General features: G+C 45.4%; 1 protein-coding gene across 23 annotated transcripts in view; it reads right to left on the reverse strand.

Annotated features, from left to right (window-relative positions):
• PKIG (cAMP-dependent protein kinase inhibitor gamma) overlaps window positions 1–20,626 on the reverse strand; it is a 99,168-nt gene that overhangs the window by 76,649 nt on the left and 1,893 nt on the right. For 3 of the 23 annotated variants that reach the window (XM_070051811.1, XM_051845024.2, XM_070051789.1), the window contains exon 1: window positions 14,372–14,569. The exons of 16 other annotated variants lie outside the window; for them this stretch is intronic. The gene's annotated coding sequence lies outside the window, so the exon portion shown is untranslated. Of the gene's footprint in view, window positions 1–14,371; window positions 14,575–20,626 lie in introns of those variants that run through there. 4 more of the 23 variants (XM_051845021.2, XM_051845019.2, XM_070051809.1 and 1 more) reach the window with 3 other exon arrangements.

A 20,626-nucleotide genomic window follows, 5' to 3' on the forward strand; every position in this document is an offset into this window, starting at 1 on the left:
CACAACACTTCAAGACTCACTGGAAGGAAAGAAACACAATGGGAAGGCGTCTGGCAAGGTGCCACTCTAGACACCTACCTTCCACACCAGAGTGCCTGGGTTCAAGTCTCAGCTCTGCCCCCGATTCCAGCTCCCTACTGATGCACATCCTGGAGGCGGCAGGCGATGGCTCAAGTATTCTGGTCCCTGCCACCCACATGGGGACTTCAGATGAAATTCCAGACTCCTGACTTTGGCCTGGCCCAACCCTGGCTGTTGCAGGCATTTGGAAGTGAACCAGCTGATGGAAGATCTCTAGCTGTCTCCATCTCTGACATTTTTAAAAAAAGATTTATTTACTTTTATTTGAAAGTCAGAGTTACACAGAGGAGAGGCAGAGAGAGAGAGAGAGAGAGAGAGAGGTCTTCCATCTGCTGGTTCACTCCCCAATTGGCCTCAATGGCCGGAGCTGTGCCAATCCCAAGCTAGGAGCCAGGAGCTTCTTCCAGGTCTCCCACGCGGGTGCAGGGGCCCAAAGACTTGGGCCATCTTCTACTGCTTTCCCAGGCCATAGCAGAGAGCTGGATTGGAATTGGAGCAGCCGGGTCTCGAACTGGCACTATATGGGATGCCAGTGCTTCAGGCCAGGGCATTAACCTACTGTGCCACAGCGCCGGCCCCATCTCTGACATTTTTTAAAAAGTAAGTCAATTGAATTCCTTAAAAATCCTCTTCCTTGCAAGGTTGTTAGGAGGTGGTGGGAAGGCAAATGAGAAGGATGAGTCAGTGTGAGTCAGTGTTAAGAAGAAAGCTCTGCTCTGGTAAACAGTTTGCTCTTTTAGACAGGCTTAGGATTACTCGACTCCCATTGCTAAAAATACACAAACAACAGGTGGTATACATTATATAAGTAGCTCCAACACGGAGTCTCAGATCCTTGACTCCAGAAAGGGAGCAGTTCAGCAGCAGCAGGCCAGACCTGCCAGAGCCTGCTCCTCCTTGGAGAAGCCCCAAGACTAAGTCAGCGTTTCTTTAAGACAATTAAGATCCTAAATGCTCCCACTGCTCACACAAGTGGCCTAAAGGAATGAGCGAGCTTCTCTTACAACACCTACCACTTCATGCAGACCTACTGTGTGCCAGTCACTTCATACAATTTATTTTCAAACTTTACAGCAATCCTGTAAGATGAATATTATTGCCAACATTTTATAGATAAGGAAGCTGACGGTGACGGAGGTTTAGTGATTTATCCAGGGTTGCAGAGTGGCAGCGCCTGGAGTTGAACTCAGATGTGACTTGAAACGCTTACTTGTTTCCCTGTACTCCAAACTGAACCCAGCCATTGGTATGAATCACTACATGCAAGGCAGTACACCAGGTGCCACAGGGGCTACGAGGGAGGAAGGGGCCACTTCAATTATTTTTAAAAATACATATTTATTTATTTGCAAGGCAGAATGACCAGAGAGGGAAGGGGCTGGGAGGTGAGGGAGGGCGGAAGGGAGAATGAAAGGGAAAGAGAGAGAGAATCTTCCATCTGCTGGTTCACTTCTCCAAATGCACGTAACAGCCAAGGCTGGGGCTAGGTCAGCTCTGTCCAGGTCTCCCATGTGAGTGGCACAGACCCAACTACTTGGGCCATCATCTGCTTCCTCCCAGGGTGCAGCATCAGGAAGTTTTATCAGAAGCACAGCAGTAGGGCTCAAATTGGCACTGTGATCTGAGAGGTGGCTTACACAGTGGCTTAACCCACTGAGCCACAACACTCATCCTGCCATTCAAATTACTGACAAAGAAACAAATGAGTCCATCTAGAAGGGATTTATTTCCAAAATCTTGAACAAGACCTGTCCCATGGGAATTGCCCAGCAAAGTACTGCTGAAATACGTGGAAGACAGGGAAACACACAAGCAAACATAAGCTAAGGCAGACCGTGGTGTCGTAAGATGGAATATTCTATGGGATTTAGATTATATCCTGCTGCAGGCTCCAAGGAAGACTTGTGAATGCAGTGGCATTGGAGAGAATTCTGACAAAAAGACTTTGACAGGCAATGGTGAAAAGTAGAGCGCTGCGGAGTGCGAGAATGATCTATGTCAGATGAATTCTTCAGCACCCCTTGCAAAACAGGATGGAACAAAGCGGTACAGACAGACTTAATACTGGTGTGGGCCTCAAGTCTGCTTCAAGTCCCTTGAAAGCACAGGAAATAATAGTTATTTCCTAGCTGTTTCAAATATATGGGGAGACAAATCAAGACCTGCCATACAGCATTTCTGGATCAAAGTGATGGTGGTGTGGGAGAGTATAATTAAATAAATGAATATATGCATGTAAATCTAGATCATGTGTGGTTCTCCAATAAAAGGAACATTATAGGTGGTAAGTTCTACCACCTTCATTACCTCAACACTGAATCACTATAATAAGGGTCCTGCAAGTGTGCACTTTCTTTCCATCTAACCTATGGCTCCTTCATTAGGGCACTGGAGAAGCCAATGACACTCCACAGGCTGTTTGCTAGAGGGCTTTCTGGAAGTGTGGGGGATGGAAGTTTTTTTTTTTTTTTTAAGATTTATTTAATTGAAGGGGAAAGGGAGGGGCAGGGAGAGAACAAGGAGGGATGGGGAGAGGAGAAGGGAAGGGAGAGAGAGAGATTGAGTGCATGCTGGATCCATCTGATGGTTCACTCTTCAAATGGCCTCTGAAACCAGGAGCTCAGAGCTCCATCCAGATTCCCCATGTGGGTGGCAGGGACCCAAGGATTTGGGCCATCTTTTGCTGCCTTCTCAGGCACATTAGCAGGGAGCTGGATTGGAAGGGGAGCTGGAACTCAAAAACCAGCACTCTGATATGGGATGTGGGCACTGTGGCAGCCACAACGCAAGCCCCTGGTGGGGCATTCTTGGGTGTCACAGGATTTGACTGCTTGTCCTCATTCAAGTGGACATTTAGTAGGTGGCACCAGGAGTTACAGAGCCAGCAACCTGTGAAGCCGTCTTACGGAGACAACCACTGTCTCTTATCCTGCTTAGCTTTCAAAAACCAAGACATTCACATAGTGAAAAATCTCTTTACAAAGACCTGAGCCTAGAACTTAACTCCTTTTTACACGGAACAAAGCATGTCTGCATGGTTTAAGAGGCAACGTGTCTTCCAGGAGTGCACCTATCATGTAAGATGGAGATGCTCTGTTTTTGGACTCAGGGGTGAATTATGATGTCCCTAATACACTTCCAGTCAACAAGTTGAAACAGGCAGAAACAAAACACATGTGGCAACACGTTAACAACTGACACAGATGTTCATTGTACTCTTTCAGTTTTTTCTGTCTCAAAGCTGCAGGGGAAAATCCATCTGGTCCTTGCCATGGGAGAGGTCATAACAGATGTCCTGGGCTCTACGATCTTAGCAAAGTTACTTTCCCCTCCCTGTGCCCAGTGTCCCCATCTGTCACATGGAAATAACAGTAATGCCAAGCCCACATAGTTGGTACAGGGATTAAATGAATTACTAGATGGAAGCAGCTGCTTACAGCCTGGCCTGGCTCACAGAAGGCACTGCTGAAATCATGGCTATTCTCAGCACACCCTGGAAGTAGTCACCCCTGCACCACCCAGACTGATCTCTACGAGCAGAAAGCTTAGAAACTCTGACCAAGAGTCGTGTTCACACTACTGCCTTCCACGCAGACCCGTTCCCTCTATCCCATCAGATCCGACTTAGGCCTCTGACCTCTGAACCTCCCATCCCACCTGAACACCTTTTTCTCTTTCCTCCTCCCTAACTCTATTCCTCCTTCAGGATGCTGGTCAAGAACCAGCTGCTTTGTGAGTCTTGTCACTTGGCTGTCCTCTTCTGGGGTCCTTCTCCCTGTAACATAGGACACGCCTCTCAACCTGAAGGTACCTTTCTAAACAGACTTCAAGCTCCTTAAAGACAAAGGCTAGATCTTCCTTTGCTATTGATTTTCATAGGATTCTCACACTGTCTTGCAGAAGATGATGGTGAAATCTTTCTCTGATCTAGTCTGTTGCAATTGGCGTCTGAAGGACTGGCCCTTATTTTTAACCCTGCCTCACATAAAACTTGACCCAACGCTTTGCCCAAAACACTTCACTTGACAGCATCTTTGGTGCTCACATAAATCTGAGGGCGCCCAAAGAATGCCGAGCCGCGTGTGCCGCGTGATCGTCAGCGGCCAGGGAACACTTCAGTGTGATCTGGGGCACATGGTGCCCCCCCTGAACATACCCATACCCAGTGACTACCACATTCCGCGTGTCTTCCTCTCCCTCCCACTCTGCCTGGATTCCCTGCTGGAAGGAGCAATGTGATGTGATCACAGGGCAGAATTCTAAACCAGAGTCCTTTCCTTCAGATGGCCTCCAAATTCCTCCTAGTATATGTTTAAATCAAAGAACAAAATGGATGCAGGGTGGGTGGGTGTTTGGCATAGTGATTAAGCGCCTGCTTAGGGTACCCACATCCCATAGCAGAGTGCCTGGTCCGTGTCCCAGCTTCACTCCAAATCCAGCTCCTTCCTAATGCGCACCCCTGGAAGCGGAAGATGATGCTTGGGTCCCTGCACCCATGTGGGAGACCCAGACTGAGTTCCAGGCTCCTGGCTTCAGCCTGGCCCAGCCTGGCTGCTGTGAGCATTTGGGGAGTAACCAACAAGTGAAAAACCTCTCTCTCTCTCTCTCTCTCTCTCTCTCTCTCTCTCTGGGTGTGTGTGTGGCTTTCAAAAAAATTAAATGAGTAAAAATTATAATAAAGTAATAATGATCCTAAAGTTTCAGTACATAAAAACAGGTACAACTTGGGCACTAGATACAATCCCCCCATTTCTTCATAAGTTAAAATGAGTTCCAAATTTCACTTTTAAATTACTATCAAGAAAGATCAAGAAGTAGATTTAGAGCCAGTTCTGACTTCTTTTTCACCACAGAAAAAAATCAGAGAAAAGCAAAGGGTTCTTGTAATTATATATATATAAAAAAAGTTTAACTTGTAAACCTTCTCAAATGGAAGTTTAAATTAGGAGTAATTGTGAAACAACATTGGCTCAATGACCACTCGAAATGATTTGCGCTGGATCCTCTGGAAAGAAGTCAACGGAATACACTGGAATTCCATGCAGAATAATTAAAAAAAGAGACTGTGCAGTAAGACACTGAAATAGAACAGTCTATGGGAAAGAGAACTAAGAATTTGTAAGTCATGGGGGTCAGCTGGTGGCATTAGGACACTGCTCTTTGAGATAAACTGTATCTTGCATTTGTTTGTTTTTGTTATTTGGGGGTATAGAGTGGGGATTTTGTCTGTTTGGATGAAGCTGTTTGTAAATGTGCAAGGGGATATAAATTACAAATGCTGAGGCCAGGTTTTTACTAAGTGAAACACCAAAAATCAAACCTAAATGGCAAATGATCATTTTAAAGTTTTAAAACTTCTTGAAAACGGAAGTCCAGGACACCGACTCTCTGCCCCAGGTTTATGGAGCTCTCTTGCCAGGGATGTGGCAGCTGATTGTCCTGTCCAAACAAACACTGCGGAAACCTACGCTAGCCGTCAGGGATACTCCATTTCTCTTCCCACAGTACCTAAGTCTTGTCTCAGACAGCTATGTGTATGTGTGGTTTGGATGAATACTCTGCATATTCAGAATTCTTTGCAGTTCTGAGACTAAGGCAAACTGTTTAAAACTTAGTCTTCATTCAAAAGAAAGCTGATTTTCTAGAGAAATTCTGAGTTTGGGCAAGTGGCTAAGTGATCTGCAGAGTGCAGAGTTATCTTTAATTAGGAGCTGGACAAACTTTAGGAGAAAAATCTAGACAAATAAAGGGAGCTTGTATTTCAAAGATGGTCAGATTCTGCTACAAAGTTTTTCCAACATTAATCTCCAGCAAATGGCTTCTTAGGAAAGCTATTTTTAGCCCTTTATCAACTTGGCTGGTAAGTATTTCGGGTCCAGTACATAAATGGATAAGGAAGGCTGTTTGCATGCTTTAGAAACAGACATTTTTGTACATGGAAATGAAGCTCCCTGTGCTATAATGTTTATCTGCGAGGCTGACCCTGGGGGTGAATGTCATCAAGTCTCAGGCTCAGAATCCCTACAAGGAACTGGCTTGACTCCCACAAAGCCTGCACACCCATGGTCCCTTCAGACAGAACGTCTCTGGAATATTGTGATTCATGGTAACTTATCAGAACAGAGACATTATTTCGCTCCTTCTGTGGCATGACACGCTGTTCCTAGTCCCATTTCTCAGGTGAAGACACTGCAGCTCTGGAAGGCTGGTGTCTCCGTGCAAGCACCCAGGTTCCCTCGAGCTGTGCGTGGTGATGGTTACGGCAGTGGCAGCAGCAGCCACATAAGCTGCACCCACCACAAGCTGGGCATTGCTCTTTGCACTCGAACGTGACTCATGAAACCTCCCCTCGCCCCTAGAATAAAGGTGGCAGGTTTGTGTTTGAACCACCAGCCTCCTCTTTCTCTTCCCTGCCCGCCATACAGTACTGTTCTGCTTCTCTCGCCACAAAATCAAAACAGATTCTGCAAAGTCCTATGTTATCTCCACATCCACCTCAGATCAATATTTGTTCTTTTTTAAAAAATATCTTAGTTTTACTGATATTTTCTATTGTCTTTCCAGCTTTTTTTTTTTTAAGTTTTATTTATTTGAGAGGCAGAATTAAAGAGAGAAATACAGACAGAGAGAAAGATCTTCCATCTGCTGGTTCACTCCCCAAATGACCACACCAGCTACAGCTGGGCTGATCTGAAGCCAGGAGCTTCTTCCGGGTCTCCCACATGGGTGCAGGGCCTAAGCACTTGGGCCATCTTCCACTGCTTTCTCAGGCCACAAGCAGAGAACAGGATCGGAAGAAGAGCAGCCGGGACTCCATATGGATACCGGCACCACAGGCAGAGGCTTAGCCTACTAAGTCGCAGTGCCAGCCCCCCAATATTTGTTCTAAGATACAGATAAGTGTTGAAGCTGAGTGATAGGTAATAGGAGTTTCTTCATGCTATTTCACCCATTTATGTTTGAAATTACCTTACAAACACTTAACAATTTCTGCTCTGACATGGACTCCGATCTATGGAAGAGGGTGGAAGACTTGCTTCCGCTAACAGTGAATCCAAAGCAAGTGTTACTGAAGATGGCTATGTAATGAGAGAAGGGAGTGACACGGATCCATACGCCCACTGCACAGATAGAAGTGCAGCACCCGGCATGTGGCAGGCCACGCACAGGGCCAGCACAGGATGCATTTGCAACAAGCTAAGCGATCAGCAGCAGACACAAAATGAATGCAGAAGTAATTATGGAGGAGGGCTATTTCCAAGAACTAATATGAAAAGTTCAAACAAAGTGCTATGTGAATTGGAAAAAAAAAATCACATCAGAACAAATTCCACTTCACTGAACTGCCTGGCACACTCCAAACTTTTTTAATCTATTAAACATTCTTTGAGTGGTCCACAGAAGGAACTAAATTCAAAAACAAAATTAAGAATGAAACACCCATGTCCTCTTCCATGGGATTATAATGGTTCCCAGACTGAAATCCAGGCCTCCTGGTGAGGGAAGTTCTCCTGAATTCTCTAGATCAAAACTTATGAATTAGAGAAGATTTAACTGGAAGGCAGCTCATCAGAGCACCATTTATAATAGTTAAAACAAAAAACTAACAAACATCCAACAACAGAGCTTGGTGATGTTATTAATTTCAAATGAGGCATAGTAATGCATATATATGCAACATCTTGTGCATTTACAAACATCTTCTTGCAAACAAATCCCCACTGTATATCCCCATATATAACTATATATATAAAATGATTTAAAAGAAATTAGGTTTAAAACTTTTTCAAGAGTTATTTATTTATTTATTTGAAAGGCAGAATCAGAGAGGGAGAGAGAAAAGTCCTCCATCCGCTGGTTCACTCTCCAAATGGCCACAATGGCTGAAGATGGGGGCCAGGAGTTTCTTTTGGGTCTCCCACACGGATACAGGGGTTCAAGCACTTGGGCCATCTTCCAATGCTTTCCCAGGAACATTAACAGGGAGCTGGATTGGAAGTGGAGCAGCTGAGACTTGAACTGGCACCCATAAGGGACGCTGGTACTAGAAGCTGTGGCTTTACCAGTTGCACCAAAGTGCTGGCCCTGAGTAGATTTTTTTTTAAAGCCTTATCAGGCCTTTCAAACTTTCAACTTATTTTTCACAAAAACAGTGTCTTTCTTTCATTTTTGCCCTCATATTTCATTAGCAATTACATTTATTTAGCAATTACAATAAGTAAATTCAAACAGGCTGGGGAACAAATCCAGCTGACTTTTCATCATCATCATCAATACCATGACAGGTATTAAAATCCACATTATACTGTGACCACCACTTTACAAATAAGGAAACGGAGGCAAGCTGAGGTTAAGTAGCTTGCCTAAGGTCACACAACGTGTAAATGCAGGATAAGAACTCACACTCACGCTGTCCAGTTCCAGGGTGGTGACTTTAACCACCATGCCCTAAGGTCAACCAGGTGAGAGCTGAAGTGTTGGCGCTCTAAAGCGGCACGTGCCCGTAGCAGTTTCTGCTGTGATGGGGCTGGCACCGTGGCTCACTTGGCTAATCCTCCGCCTGCAGCGCCGGCATCCCACATGGGCACTGGGTTCTAGTCCCGGTTGCTCCTCTTCCAGTCCAGCTCTCTGCTGTGGCCTGGGAAGGCAGTGGAGGATGGCCCAAGCGTTTGGGCGCCTGTACCTGCATGGAAGACCAGGAGGAAGCACCTGGCTCCTGGCTTCGGATTGGCGTAGCGGCCATTTGGGGGGTGAACCAACAGAAGGAAGACCTTTCTCTCTGTCTCTCTCTAACTCAAATAAATAAATAAAAATTAAAAAAAAAAAAAAGAAGTTTCTGCTGTGACGGAAATGTTCCACATGTGGGCCGTCTAACAGCAACCACTGCTCATATCTGGTTACTGGGCCTGAGACACAGAATTGTTCATTCAATTTGATTTTGATTTAAATAGCCATATGTGGCTAGAAGCTAGCAGAGAAAGCTCAGCGGGCCACGAGAATTACATACTAAGACTTATAATGAGAATGGAGAGGATCTATTAACCCAGCATCTGCAGAGACTGGTTCATATGCTTCTGCATATTAACTGATATGAAAAATACTCATGAGCTGTTCCATAAGAAACATGGATTAAGAAACACTATGTAAGATATGATCCCATTTTTATTAAAAATAATGAATAGGAAGAAATTAAACATATAAGGGGACTTCAACAGGTTAGTGGAAAGTAAAAAGATAAATATATTTTGGTGCAAAAAATTGAAATTCATGCACGGTGTTTTCATAATACACATTTTTCATGAAATTAAATTTTTTTTGTAGGAGTGGGTGGCAATCTGGTGATTAAGATACTGGTTCTGATGCCCAAGTCCTGCACTGGAGTACCTGGGTTCAATTCCCAGCTCCAGTTCATGATTTTAGTTTCTTGCTAAAGCATCCCTAGGAGGCAGTGGTGATGGCTCAAATAATTGGGTTTCTGCCACCGGTAGGAAATCTGGATTGAGTTCCCAGCTCCAGGCTGTAGCCTGGCCCAGCCTAGCCCCACCACAGCCACTGTGGTTATGCAGGGAGGGGAACCAGCGGACGGGACCTTTCTCTCTCTGCCTCTAGACAAAGAATGAAGCCCAGGTTTCTATCGTGAGCATTTTATTAACCACTAGGCTAAATGTCTACGTCCATAAGCTTCTTGAAGGCCCTTCATATATACATGGATTTTTAAAAAGTTATTTTTGCAAAATTTATCTTTCAATTCTATTTTCCGTGAAATTTTGAAGTTTTTTTGCATAAAAACTGGTTTCTTCCAAATGGAGAGGGCAGGAGACACTGCTGGCAACCTCCTGTGATGGGCACTGCATGCTGCCGGGCCTATAGTCATCCTCCCTCTCTTCTGTAGCAACAGAAACCCGGTTCTGCCCGGGGACAGCAACCTGTCCAACTAAGAAACCACATTGCCTGCCTCCTTCACAGGTAACAATGGACAATGAGATGTAAACTAAATGTGTTGGTTGGGACTTAAGGAACTTTAAGGGGTATCTTTTGCCATTCCCTTCTCTATGTTTTCCTGCCACAAGGACTGTTTTGGCTGAACACCTGGAAGCCAGCTGTGACTACACGGTGACTGTGAGTGCAGGCTACGTGATGAAGAAGGAGTAGCAGAGAGACAGACAGATTCAGACTCCTCAGTGGCCCCGTGAAACTACCACGCCAGCAGTGGACTTGACTGCCCACTCAGAGCACAGAACCAGGAACTGGTTCAGGAATGGGCACACGACCGAGTCCAGGCCAGTGAGATTCTAGAGTTAGCTTTCTGGGACTTAGGAGAAGAAGTCTCACTTTTAGGAGAACAGAGGAAGAGATGATCTTTCTGTCCTTTCTCCAGATGCCATACATGGATCTGGGGCCCAGAATGGCTGCAGCTCCTGGCTGCCAGCCTGAGGCTGAGACCAATACTTTGGGAAGGGGACAACCAAGAGAAATTAGGAACAGAAGTCTGTGACAGTGGACTCAGTTAACCTTGAAGTCTGTCGTACTGATGTAGGACAAATGCAACTTTCATGAGCCCCCAGATATTCACATTACAGGGTGATCATCCTAGAAGCAATGAGTAGGTGCTAGGAGTTATTCAACTATCTTGAGAAGGCAAGAAGTCAGGTCTTCCCAGTGGGCACGCGAAGCTGGACACTGTCTTCAAAAATATTTCTGTGTCATTTCCATACCAACCCTGATAAAGAAGTTATCATATAGTACATTCCCAAATATTGAGTTATTTTAAGCAACTTTTTGCCCAGGCCTTTGTAAAATAGGTTACTAAATAAACATGCATGTTCCAAAGGCCTCATAATAAATGCTTATAGCTCTAGTACTTGCTACCACCAAGCCTACACTGAGCCCTTTATTTCACATGATTCTCACAAGAAATTAGAACTCTTATAAAAATGAAGACACTAAACTCTAAAACGCAGGTTAAGTACCTGTACATGAAAGCAGAAAGGGCCTGGACCAAGACTTGAATTCATGTCCAAAGGGCTCCAGTGCCTTATTCCTAACCATGACTTTGTACTGCTTTCTGAGGGACACATAAAAAATTTCCTTGAGATTGCACTACCCACTCCAAAATATTCTCTTGACCCTCTAGGTGTATTATATTCATCACACCATGAGCACCAATTTGGAGTTTAGAAAATATGGCTACCACACTCAATATGTACCACATGTAACATGCAGAGATAAAAACCACTAAAAGTTACACCTTATGCCACAAGAGAATGGCGTTATGTTTAAATGACATTGAAAATTAGCATTAGATGTTTTTGGAGCTAAGTAAAAGTATGAAGCAGGTAAATCTGTGGAGTCACGATTAGGAGCAAGGAAGATAACTCAGATTGATTAGGCCCCTCTAGTGGCCAAGTTTTACAATGGGTAACTTTCAAAAGACCCTCAAGCAACATTTTACAGATAAGGGAACCTAGACTCCCAGACCTTGCCCAGGGTTACCCCGGTCCACCTGAAACCCAGGTTCTTGGTCTTCCCATTATAAAATTCTGCATTCCTGAGGCCGGCGCTATGGCGCAGCGGATTAATGCCCTGGTCTGAAGCACCAGCATCCTATATGGGCGCCGGTTCGAGGCCTGGCTGCTCCACTTCCAATCCAGCTCTCTGCTATGGCCTGGGAAAACAGAAAATGGCCCAAGTCCTTGGGCTCCTGCACCTGTGTGGGAGACCTGGAAGAAGCTCCTGGCTTCAGATTGGTGCAGCTCTGACCACTGCAGCCAATTGAGGAGTAAACCATCAGATGGAAGACCTCTCTCTCTCTCTCTCTCTCTCTCTGCCTTTCCTCTCTCTTTCAAATAAATAAATAAATCTTTAAAAAAAACTCTGCATTCCTATGAGTTCCAGCACTTTCCAAGTATTAGCTAACAAAGAAAAATGACCCTGAAGCCATGGGAAAGCTATGCATCTAATTAGCCCCACTGGAAATACCATCTAAAGTTAAGTTCCGTTTTCTTCAATCCTGGTGCCTGCAGCTTTAACAGATTACATATAAGAAAATAACCAACAGTGAAAAGATATAAAGCTCCATTTTTTAACTTAAAAACCACAGGAAGGGGCAGTGGATTAAAGGACTGTTTGCAACGCCAGCATTCCACACCAGAGTACTAGTTTGAATCCTGGATGCACCACTTCTGATCCAGCTGCTAATGTGTCTGAGAAAAGCAGCAGAAAATGGCCTCCTAAGTACCTGGGCCCCTGCCACTCATGTGGGAGACCTGGAAGGAGTTCTAGGCTCCTGGCTTTGGCCTGGCCCAATCCAGGCTGCTGAGGCCATCTGGGGAGTGAACCAGTAGATGGAAGATCTCTGTCTCTGTCTCTCCCCTCCTCTCTGAATTGCTCTGCCTTTCAAACAAATAATTTTTTAAAAATCCCACAGGGAGGCAGATATTATGTTTCAGATAAACTAACAAAATAATACAAGAGTGGGTGTTCAGCCAAGCAGTCACCACGGCCTCATCCCGTATCAGGGTGCCCAGGATTGATGCCCAATCCAGCTCCTGGTTCCAGCTTCCTGCCAATGCAGACCCTGGGAGGCAGCAGTGGCAGATCAAGTAACTGAATTCCTGCCACCCATATGGGACACCTTATGGATTGTACTCCCGGCTCCCAGCTTCAGCTCTGGTCCATCTGGGAAGTGAATTGAGGGCTAGGTGCCCTATCTCTCTGTCTGCCTCTCAAATAAATAAATAATTTTAAACATAACAATATGTATTTATTCTTTTATGTAGTAAAATACAGTAAGTAAGTAGCAGAATGCTATGCTTAGGCACAAATATCCAAATAAAAACACACTCTAGCCTCAAAGTACACTGCCCATGCAGAATCACTTAAAAAACTACACCACCAATCTAATCTGTCTCCGTACAAATAAATAACATAGTAAATTGTTTATGAAAACTTACAAGTTGTATATATTTTAAATTTTATTATTTTTTGGAAAGTGAGAAATAGCTAGACAGAGCACTTCCATTTGCTCGTTTACTCCCCAGATACCTGTGACAGCCAAGGTTGAAGTAGACCCAACCCCGGGCTCCCATGTGGGTGGCAGGGATTCAACCACGTGAGCCATCACTTGCTGCTTCCCAGGGTGTGCATCAGCAGTAAGTTGGAATCACGAGCAGAGCGGAGGCTTGAACCCAGGCACTGCAATATGGGGTGTGGGCATCCCAACAGACAGCTTAACCATTTGGTCATCACCCACCCCCATAAGTTACATTCGTAAATGATACATGTATATGATACTGGTATTCTCCAGGCAGTAGAGATCCCCAAAAAGAGAATGTTAGAGCATAGAATTTTAAGTTTTATTGCTTTGATAAAAATTAAAATGGAGGCTGGCACTGTGACTTAGCAGGTAAAGCCGCCACCTGCTGTGTTGGCATCCCATGTGGGCGCCAGTTCAAGTCCCGGTGGCTCCACTTCCAATCCAGCTCTCTGCTATGGCCTGGGAAAACAGTAGAAGATGGCCCAAGTCCTTGGGCCCCTGCACCCCTGTGGGAGACCCGGAAGAACTTCTGGCTCCTGGCTTTGGATCGGCCCAGTTCCGCCCATTGCAGCCATTTGGGGAGTGAACCAGTGGATGGTTCTCCCTCCCTCTTCCTCTCCTCTCTCTGTGCAACTCTTTCAAATAAATAAGTCTTTAAAAATTATTAAGGGACTCATTCATAACAGAACACTCAGAATATTTTCAGGATATGGTAAAGTCTTGAAATTTGGCTTCCTCACTTACCGGCTGATTCTGAGCAACTCACCCTCTCCAAACTCTAACTTCTACAGCTTTAAAATGTTAACTTGCTCTGCAGTCCAAAACCAGTATTCCCTAGTCCCTCATTCCTGCCACTGGCGCCGCTAAATACCCGACCTGCTCACGTCCTAAAGCACCCTGGTTAGGACGGGAGCAGTACTAGGGCCACTCAGGTTACCGCCCTGTGCACGGGAGCTCTGCTTTCCCTCCACCGGAGCCCCACGCCCCAGGAGCCGGCCAAGGGCTGAGTCTGCTTCTCCCCCTACTCATTCCTGCCCAGCCCGAACATCTTTCCCCTCCCAACCAGTTACAGGTTGACCATTCCTCATCTGAAAAAGCAAAATCCAACACGTTCCAAAATCTAAAACCCTGAATGCTGACATGCCTCAAATGGAAAACCAAACCATAAAACCCTGCTTTGTGTATAAAATTATTTCATATAGGGGCTAGCACTGGGGCGTTGTGGGCTAAGCCTCCACCTGGGACACTGCATACCATATGGGCGCCAGTTCACGATCCCGGCTGCTCCTCTTCCAATCCAGCTCTCTGCTATGGCCTGCGAAAGCAGTAGAAGATGGCCCAAGTGCTGCGTGGCTTTGGATCAGCCCAGCTCTGTCCATTGCAGACGTCTGGGGAGTGAACCAGCAGATGGAAGGCCTCTCTCTGTTTCTCTCCCTCTGTCTGTAATTCTACCTCTCAAATAAAAAAAAAATCTTAAAAAAAATTATTTCATATATTGTATAAAGTATACTTTACATCTTGTCTCAGACATAAATATAACAAAAAAAAACAAAAATTTTTAAAAAACAAAGCTTATTTTTACTCTATCACGTGCACTCTGATTTTTTTGTTGCTGTTCTTTTATTTTAAAAAATACTGGAACCCCTCCCACAAATAATTCCTCAACCTACTAATGTGCAATACCCAACAGCTTGAAAAACATCGACACAGGCAACCCTTTCATTGAGTGCTTCTGCAATTACCCAAGACCAACCCAGGAAAGTAGCCAGTGTTGGACAAAGCTACAGGTTCTGGCTCCTTTTTAACAGACAAGAGCTACTAACTGAAGGATTTCTCTCCACTGACCAGAATGGAGAATACATAACAGTATGTAAAGGACTCCGTCCATTAGATGACAGTGTTATTCAACATGACTTGGCATCAGAAGACCTGGATTCACTTTTTAACTCTTAATGAAATACTAGATCTAGGCAATAATCATCAATAGCAGCTAAAGCCATTCTGTAAAAGACTGAAGAGAAGTTTCTAAAGGCTGAATCACGGTCAGCGTTCTAAGAAGACCTCAATGATCAATCACAGTACCACACAAAGAGTAACAAGACCCAACTGCCCTCTGACGTGACGTAACAGGAAGTGTACAGAACCACCCGTAAAGTATAATGGCTAAAAAATAAAATAAAATAAGCAGTAGATGATGGCCCAAACACTTGGGACCCTGCCACCCATGTGAGAGATCCAGATGGAGTTCCTGGCTCTAGGCTTCCGCCTTGCCCAGCCCAACTGTGGTCTACTGGGGAATGAACCAGAAAATGGAAGATCTCTCTGTGTTGCTTTGCTTTTCAAGTAAATAGTTGTTTTAAAAAAGGAGAGAACAGAGGAACACATTAAAGGTATACAATCTGTCACATCTGCAATGTGAAAAGCTGTAAGGGCAAATGACCTAATTTTTTTTCAACAAATAAATAGCAAGGGAGGTGTGGAAAAGAAAAAGTTTCTATTGAATAAGAGAGTCAAGAGATCACCAATCATATGTAATATGGAGGTTTTGCTTGAATCCTAATTCAAACAAACCAACTGTTAAAAAAATTATGGGGGCTGGTGTTGTGGCATAGCAGGTAAAGTCACCACCTGCAGTGCAGGCATCCCATATGAGTGCCGGTTCGAGTCCCAGCAGCTCCACTTCTGATCCAGCTCTCTGCTATGGCCTAGGAAAATGGTGGAAGATGGTCCAAGTCCTTGGGCCCCTGTACCTGCGTGGGAGACCCCAAAGAAGCTCCTGGCTTCTGATATGCGCAGCTCTGGCTGTTGCAGCCAATTGGGGAGCGAAGCAGCAGATGGAAGACCTCTCTCTCTCTCTCTCTCTCCCTGCCTCTCCTCTCTATGTGTAACTCTGACTTTCAAGTAAATAAATCTTTCTTAAAAATTATGAAATTGTTAAGGAATGTGAATACCAAATAGATATAAGGTAATATTCAGGAATTACTACTATTCACTTCTTAGGAATCATAATGATACTGTGAAAATAAGGAGACAAACTCTTTTCCTCTTAAATATGCATACATACTGAAGTATTTATGGGCGACATGTTTAGGGCTTGCTTACTAATAATTAACAATCTAAGGCAGGAGAGAGTAGAGTACAGATTAAATAAAACTGACCATATGCTGATAAACTTAAAGCTGGGGAATGAGCATATACGTATTTCTGTATAATCTTCCCTACTTTTGCATGTTTATAATTTTATCTAACAAAAGGCTAGTATAATAATAAAATCAGGGGCTGGCACCATGGCTCATTCGGTTAATCCTCCACCTGTGGCGCCGGCATCCCATATGGGCGCCAGGTTCTAGTCCTGGTTGCTCCTCTTCCAGTCCAGCTCTCTGCTGTGGCCCAGGAGGGCAGTGGAGGATAGCCCAAGTGCTTGGGCCCCTGCACCTGCATGGGAGACCAGGAGGAAGTACCTGGCTCCTGGCTTCAGATCAGTGCAGCTCCAGCTGTGGCGGCCATTTGGGGGGTGAACCAACAGAAGGAAGACCTTTCTCTCTGTCTCTCTCTCACTGTCTAACTCTGCTTGTCAAAAAAAAAAAAAAAAAAAAAAAGAATAAAATAAAGCCTGGATTCAAACTCTAGGACATACTAGATTTAGGATCTGGAAGGAGTCTCTTGAATGCTCGGATTTTTAATAATCTTAATCTGAAAATCTCTATGTCATCAAATTGTTGGGAGGACTGAAATGAGATCACAGATTTATATCTTTTGGAGACTTAGCTGTTATCAACTAAAAAGCACAATCCTTAGCTCTCCCACTCTGTAACACTAGGGAAGCAGAGAGAGATTACAGGTTTAAGGGATTAGATAAGGGTGATGGGCTGGCCGGCGCCACGGCTCAATAGGCTAATCCTCCGCCTGTGGCGCGGGCACACAGGGTTCTAGTCCCAGTCAGGGCACCGGATTCTGTCCCAGTTGCCCCTCTTCCAGGCCAGCTCTCTGCTGTGGCCCGGGAGTGCAGTGGAGGATGGCCCAAGTGCTTGGGCCCTGCACCCCGTGGGAGACCAGGAGAAGCACCTGGCTCCTGCCATCGGATCAGCGTGGTGTGCCGGCCACAGCAGCCACTGGAGGGTGAACCAACAGCAAAAGAAGACCTTTCTCTGTCTCTCTCACTGTCCACTCCGCCTATCCCAAAAAAAAAAAAAAAAAAAAGTGATGGGCTGCATTCATTCAGAGTCCAATAATTTTTTTCTGTAATAATTCCTTAATGTGACATTGTATTTTATATCAGCTCCTTTCTCTCAAAAGGAAAGTATCAAAGGTCCGTTCAATAAATTGAAGTCCTTGAGGTTGTGTTGTTTATATTTGTTTATTTTCCCAATTATTCACACTCCCCCTCCTAAAGGTAGAAAGTAAATTTACAGGAGTCTCTTGTTGAGATGAAACTGAACACAATGGGCATTGCTGTAATCTAAATTAACATGCTCAAAATATTCTAGGTGCGTTAGAAGAGTCGATACGCATCTTTCAGCAACAGGGTTTCATCTCCAAAGGGAATTAGCAGAGGTTCACGTCTAAGTAACCCATGGAGGCACTGGGTGCTGTCTAGCTTCAGCTTGTAGAACGGGTTGGAGGGAACCTTCATAATCTTTCCATATGCAAATACGATTAAGTTATTTCCTTTCAATGGCTTCTTTCAACCTCCTGGGAAAACTCACTGCTGAGCAAAGATGCAGAGGGCTCTCCAGTGCTGTCCCAGTCCTGCCAGGGGACGCCCCTCCCTGCTCCAGGCCTCATCTCCCTCCCTTACCCCGAGTGCCAGTCCAGTTGTTTCTGAATCTCAGGTCTCTCAGATCTGCCCTCTGTTCCACTCCTGCGGCCACTGCCTTTTCTCACCTTCGCTCCCCGGCCCCCTAAACAAGATACATTCTGATTGCTTTTTCTGATTATGCAACCTATGTATGTTCACACACTCATAGAAAAGAAATCCATGCCCATAAAAAATAAGGCAATGGGTAAAGGAACAAACATGTCCCCACGATCTCACAGTACACACATAAAGAGCTCGCCTTTCTGGCACACTCAGGTTTCACGGTAGCGTTATTCACAGTGGCCAGAAGACGGAAGCAACCCAAATGCGTCAACAATGAAGGGATTCACAAAAGGTGCCACAAACACGAAATGGAATAGTATTCACCCTCGAGGACACTGTTCTCAGTGACATCAGCAGCCACAGGAGACAAACACTGCACAATTCCGCTTTCGCGAGGGGTCTAAAATACTGAGCAAGAGAAAGTGGAAGGTGGCTGCCAGGCTCTGGAGGGGTAGGGAAGTGGGAATTTGTTTGTTAAACAGAGTTCAAAACCTCTCAAGATGAAAAAGTTCCAGAGCCTGTTGCATAGCAATGTGAGCAGACTACAGAACTGCATACTTACAAATAGTGGAGATGATAAATTTTTTGTATAATTTTTTCATAATACACATCTACCATGAGCTTTTGGAAGACGTTTCAAATGCAAGGATTAACATGCTTGCACCAAAACATCTTTTAGTCCCAATTTTCCACAAACTTTTGAAGTTCTTTCATACTTTACCAATTTAAAAATATTAAATAAATACTACTTAGACACATTTTCCATACAGAAACGTATGTACACACTTGAAACAAGCAGGGGCAGGTGCTGGGCACAGCAAGCAAAGCTGCTGCTGAGGGCCCTTATGTCTGATACGGGAGTGCCTGGTTCAAGTCCTGGCTCCTCTGCTTCTGATCCAGCTTCCTGCTAAAGTGAACCCAGGCAGGCAGCAAGCGACGGCTCAAGTCCTGGGTCCCTGCCGCCCATGTGGGGGACCCAGAGTGAGTTCTGGGCTTCTGGCTTTTGCCTTGCCCAGCCCTGGCTGTTTCAGGCATTTAGACTGTGAACCAGCACATGGAAGATTGATCTCTCTCTCTCTCTCTCCTTTTCAAACAGAAGGAAAATGAATTAAAAAAATTTTAAAAACATGGCATACAGATGAGAGACTACTTTAAAAACAAAACCAGGCCAGCGCCGTGGCTTAATAGGCTAATCCTCCAACTACGGCGCCAGCACACCGGGTTCTAGTCCCGGTTGGGGTGCCGGATTCTGTCCCGGTTGCCCCTCTTCCAGGCCAGCTCTCTGCTGTGGCCAGGGAAGGCAGTGGAGGATGGCCCAGGTGCTTGGGCCCTGCACCCCATGAGAGACCAGGAGAAGCACCTGGCTCCTGCCATCGGATCAGTGCGGTGCGCCGGCCGCAGCGTGCCGGCCGCGGCGGCCATTGGAGGGTGAACCAACAGCAAAGGAAGACCTTTCTCTCTGTCTCTCTCTCTCTCAGTGTCCACTCTGCCTGTCAAAAAAAAAAAAAAAAAAAAGAAAAAGAAAGAAAGAAAAAAAACACTTGGGAAAAAAATAAATACTTAGAAACAAAAATAGATGTGCCCAGCCTGGCCACATAGTGTGAGAGCTGGCTTGGGGCAGGTGGGAGGTGGGCAGTGCGGTGCCATCATTGCGGCATGGGGGTAAAGCTGCCTCCCACATCCCGTATGGGCGCTGGTTTCTGTCCCAGCTGCTCCACTTCCAATCCAGCTCCCTGCTAATGGCTTGTGAAAAACAGTGGAAGATGCCCAAGTCCTTGGGCCCCTGCCACCTGTGTCAGAGACCTGGAAGAAGCTCTTGGCTTCTGGCTTTGGCCTGGCCCAGACCCAGCTTTGTAGCCAGCTGGGGAGTGAACCATCGGATGGAAAATCTCTCAGTGTCTGTCTGTCTGTCTGTCTCTCTCTCTGTGTCTCCCTTTCTCTCTGTAACTCTTTCAAATAAATAAATAAATCTTAAAAAAAAAAAAAAAAAAAAAAAAAAAAAAAAAAGAGCTCTAGGCAGACCAGGATCCAAACACTTTGTCATCTTGTCATCTAGGATGGGCCTTTTTCGTCGGCTTCCTCGTCCACAGAGTGGGGACTCATGGCAGAACCCACCTCGCAGGGTTGCTATAAATAGCATATTATTCATTGAGATTAGTGTACAAAATGTGCTTGGCACCACACTAGCTCCACAGACGCCTGCTATCTGGCGATAATGGAAACGTGACAGCACAGGCTTAATCTCTCCTTGATGGGTGTCCGAGCTCACGTCGGTATGCCTGCTTTCAGCGACCGCCTTGCATCCCGCCTTTCCGCAATCTAGAAGGCAGCAGATCCGGGAGCTTCTCCACTCGCGCCTGCTCGGGAACGCTCTCTCCTGTGTCTCTCCGTCCCCTCTACTGGCTCTTTGCCAGCATCTTTAATCTCTCTCTCGCTTCAATGCAGCCTCACCTATTCCCCAATAGCTCTCCAGCCCTCCCCCCCACACACACAGCCGAACTTCTCTGAGCTGCCTACACGGCACCTTTCTCACATCCCACTCCTAACTCAGCCGGCTGAGGCATTTACACTGAACCTTCGGAAGCGGCCGGGATTAGAGATTCCGCCCCCACCATTTCACGAAATCTGTCCAACGCAGTCCCAAGCGG

Source organism: Oryctolagus cuniculus, chromosome 11, assembly GCF_964237555.1.
Source record: "Oryctolagus cuniculus chromosome 11, mOryCun1.1, whole genome shotgun sequence".
Classification (NCBI taxonomy): domain Eukaryota; kingdom Metazoa; phylum Chordata; class Mammalia; order Lagomorpha; family Leporidae; genus Oryctolagus; species Oryctolagus cuniculus.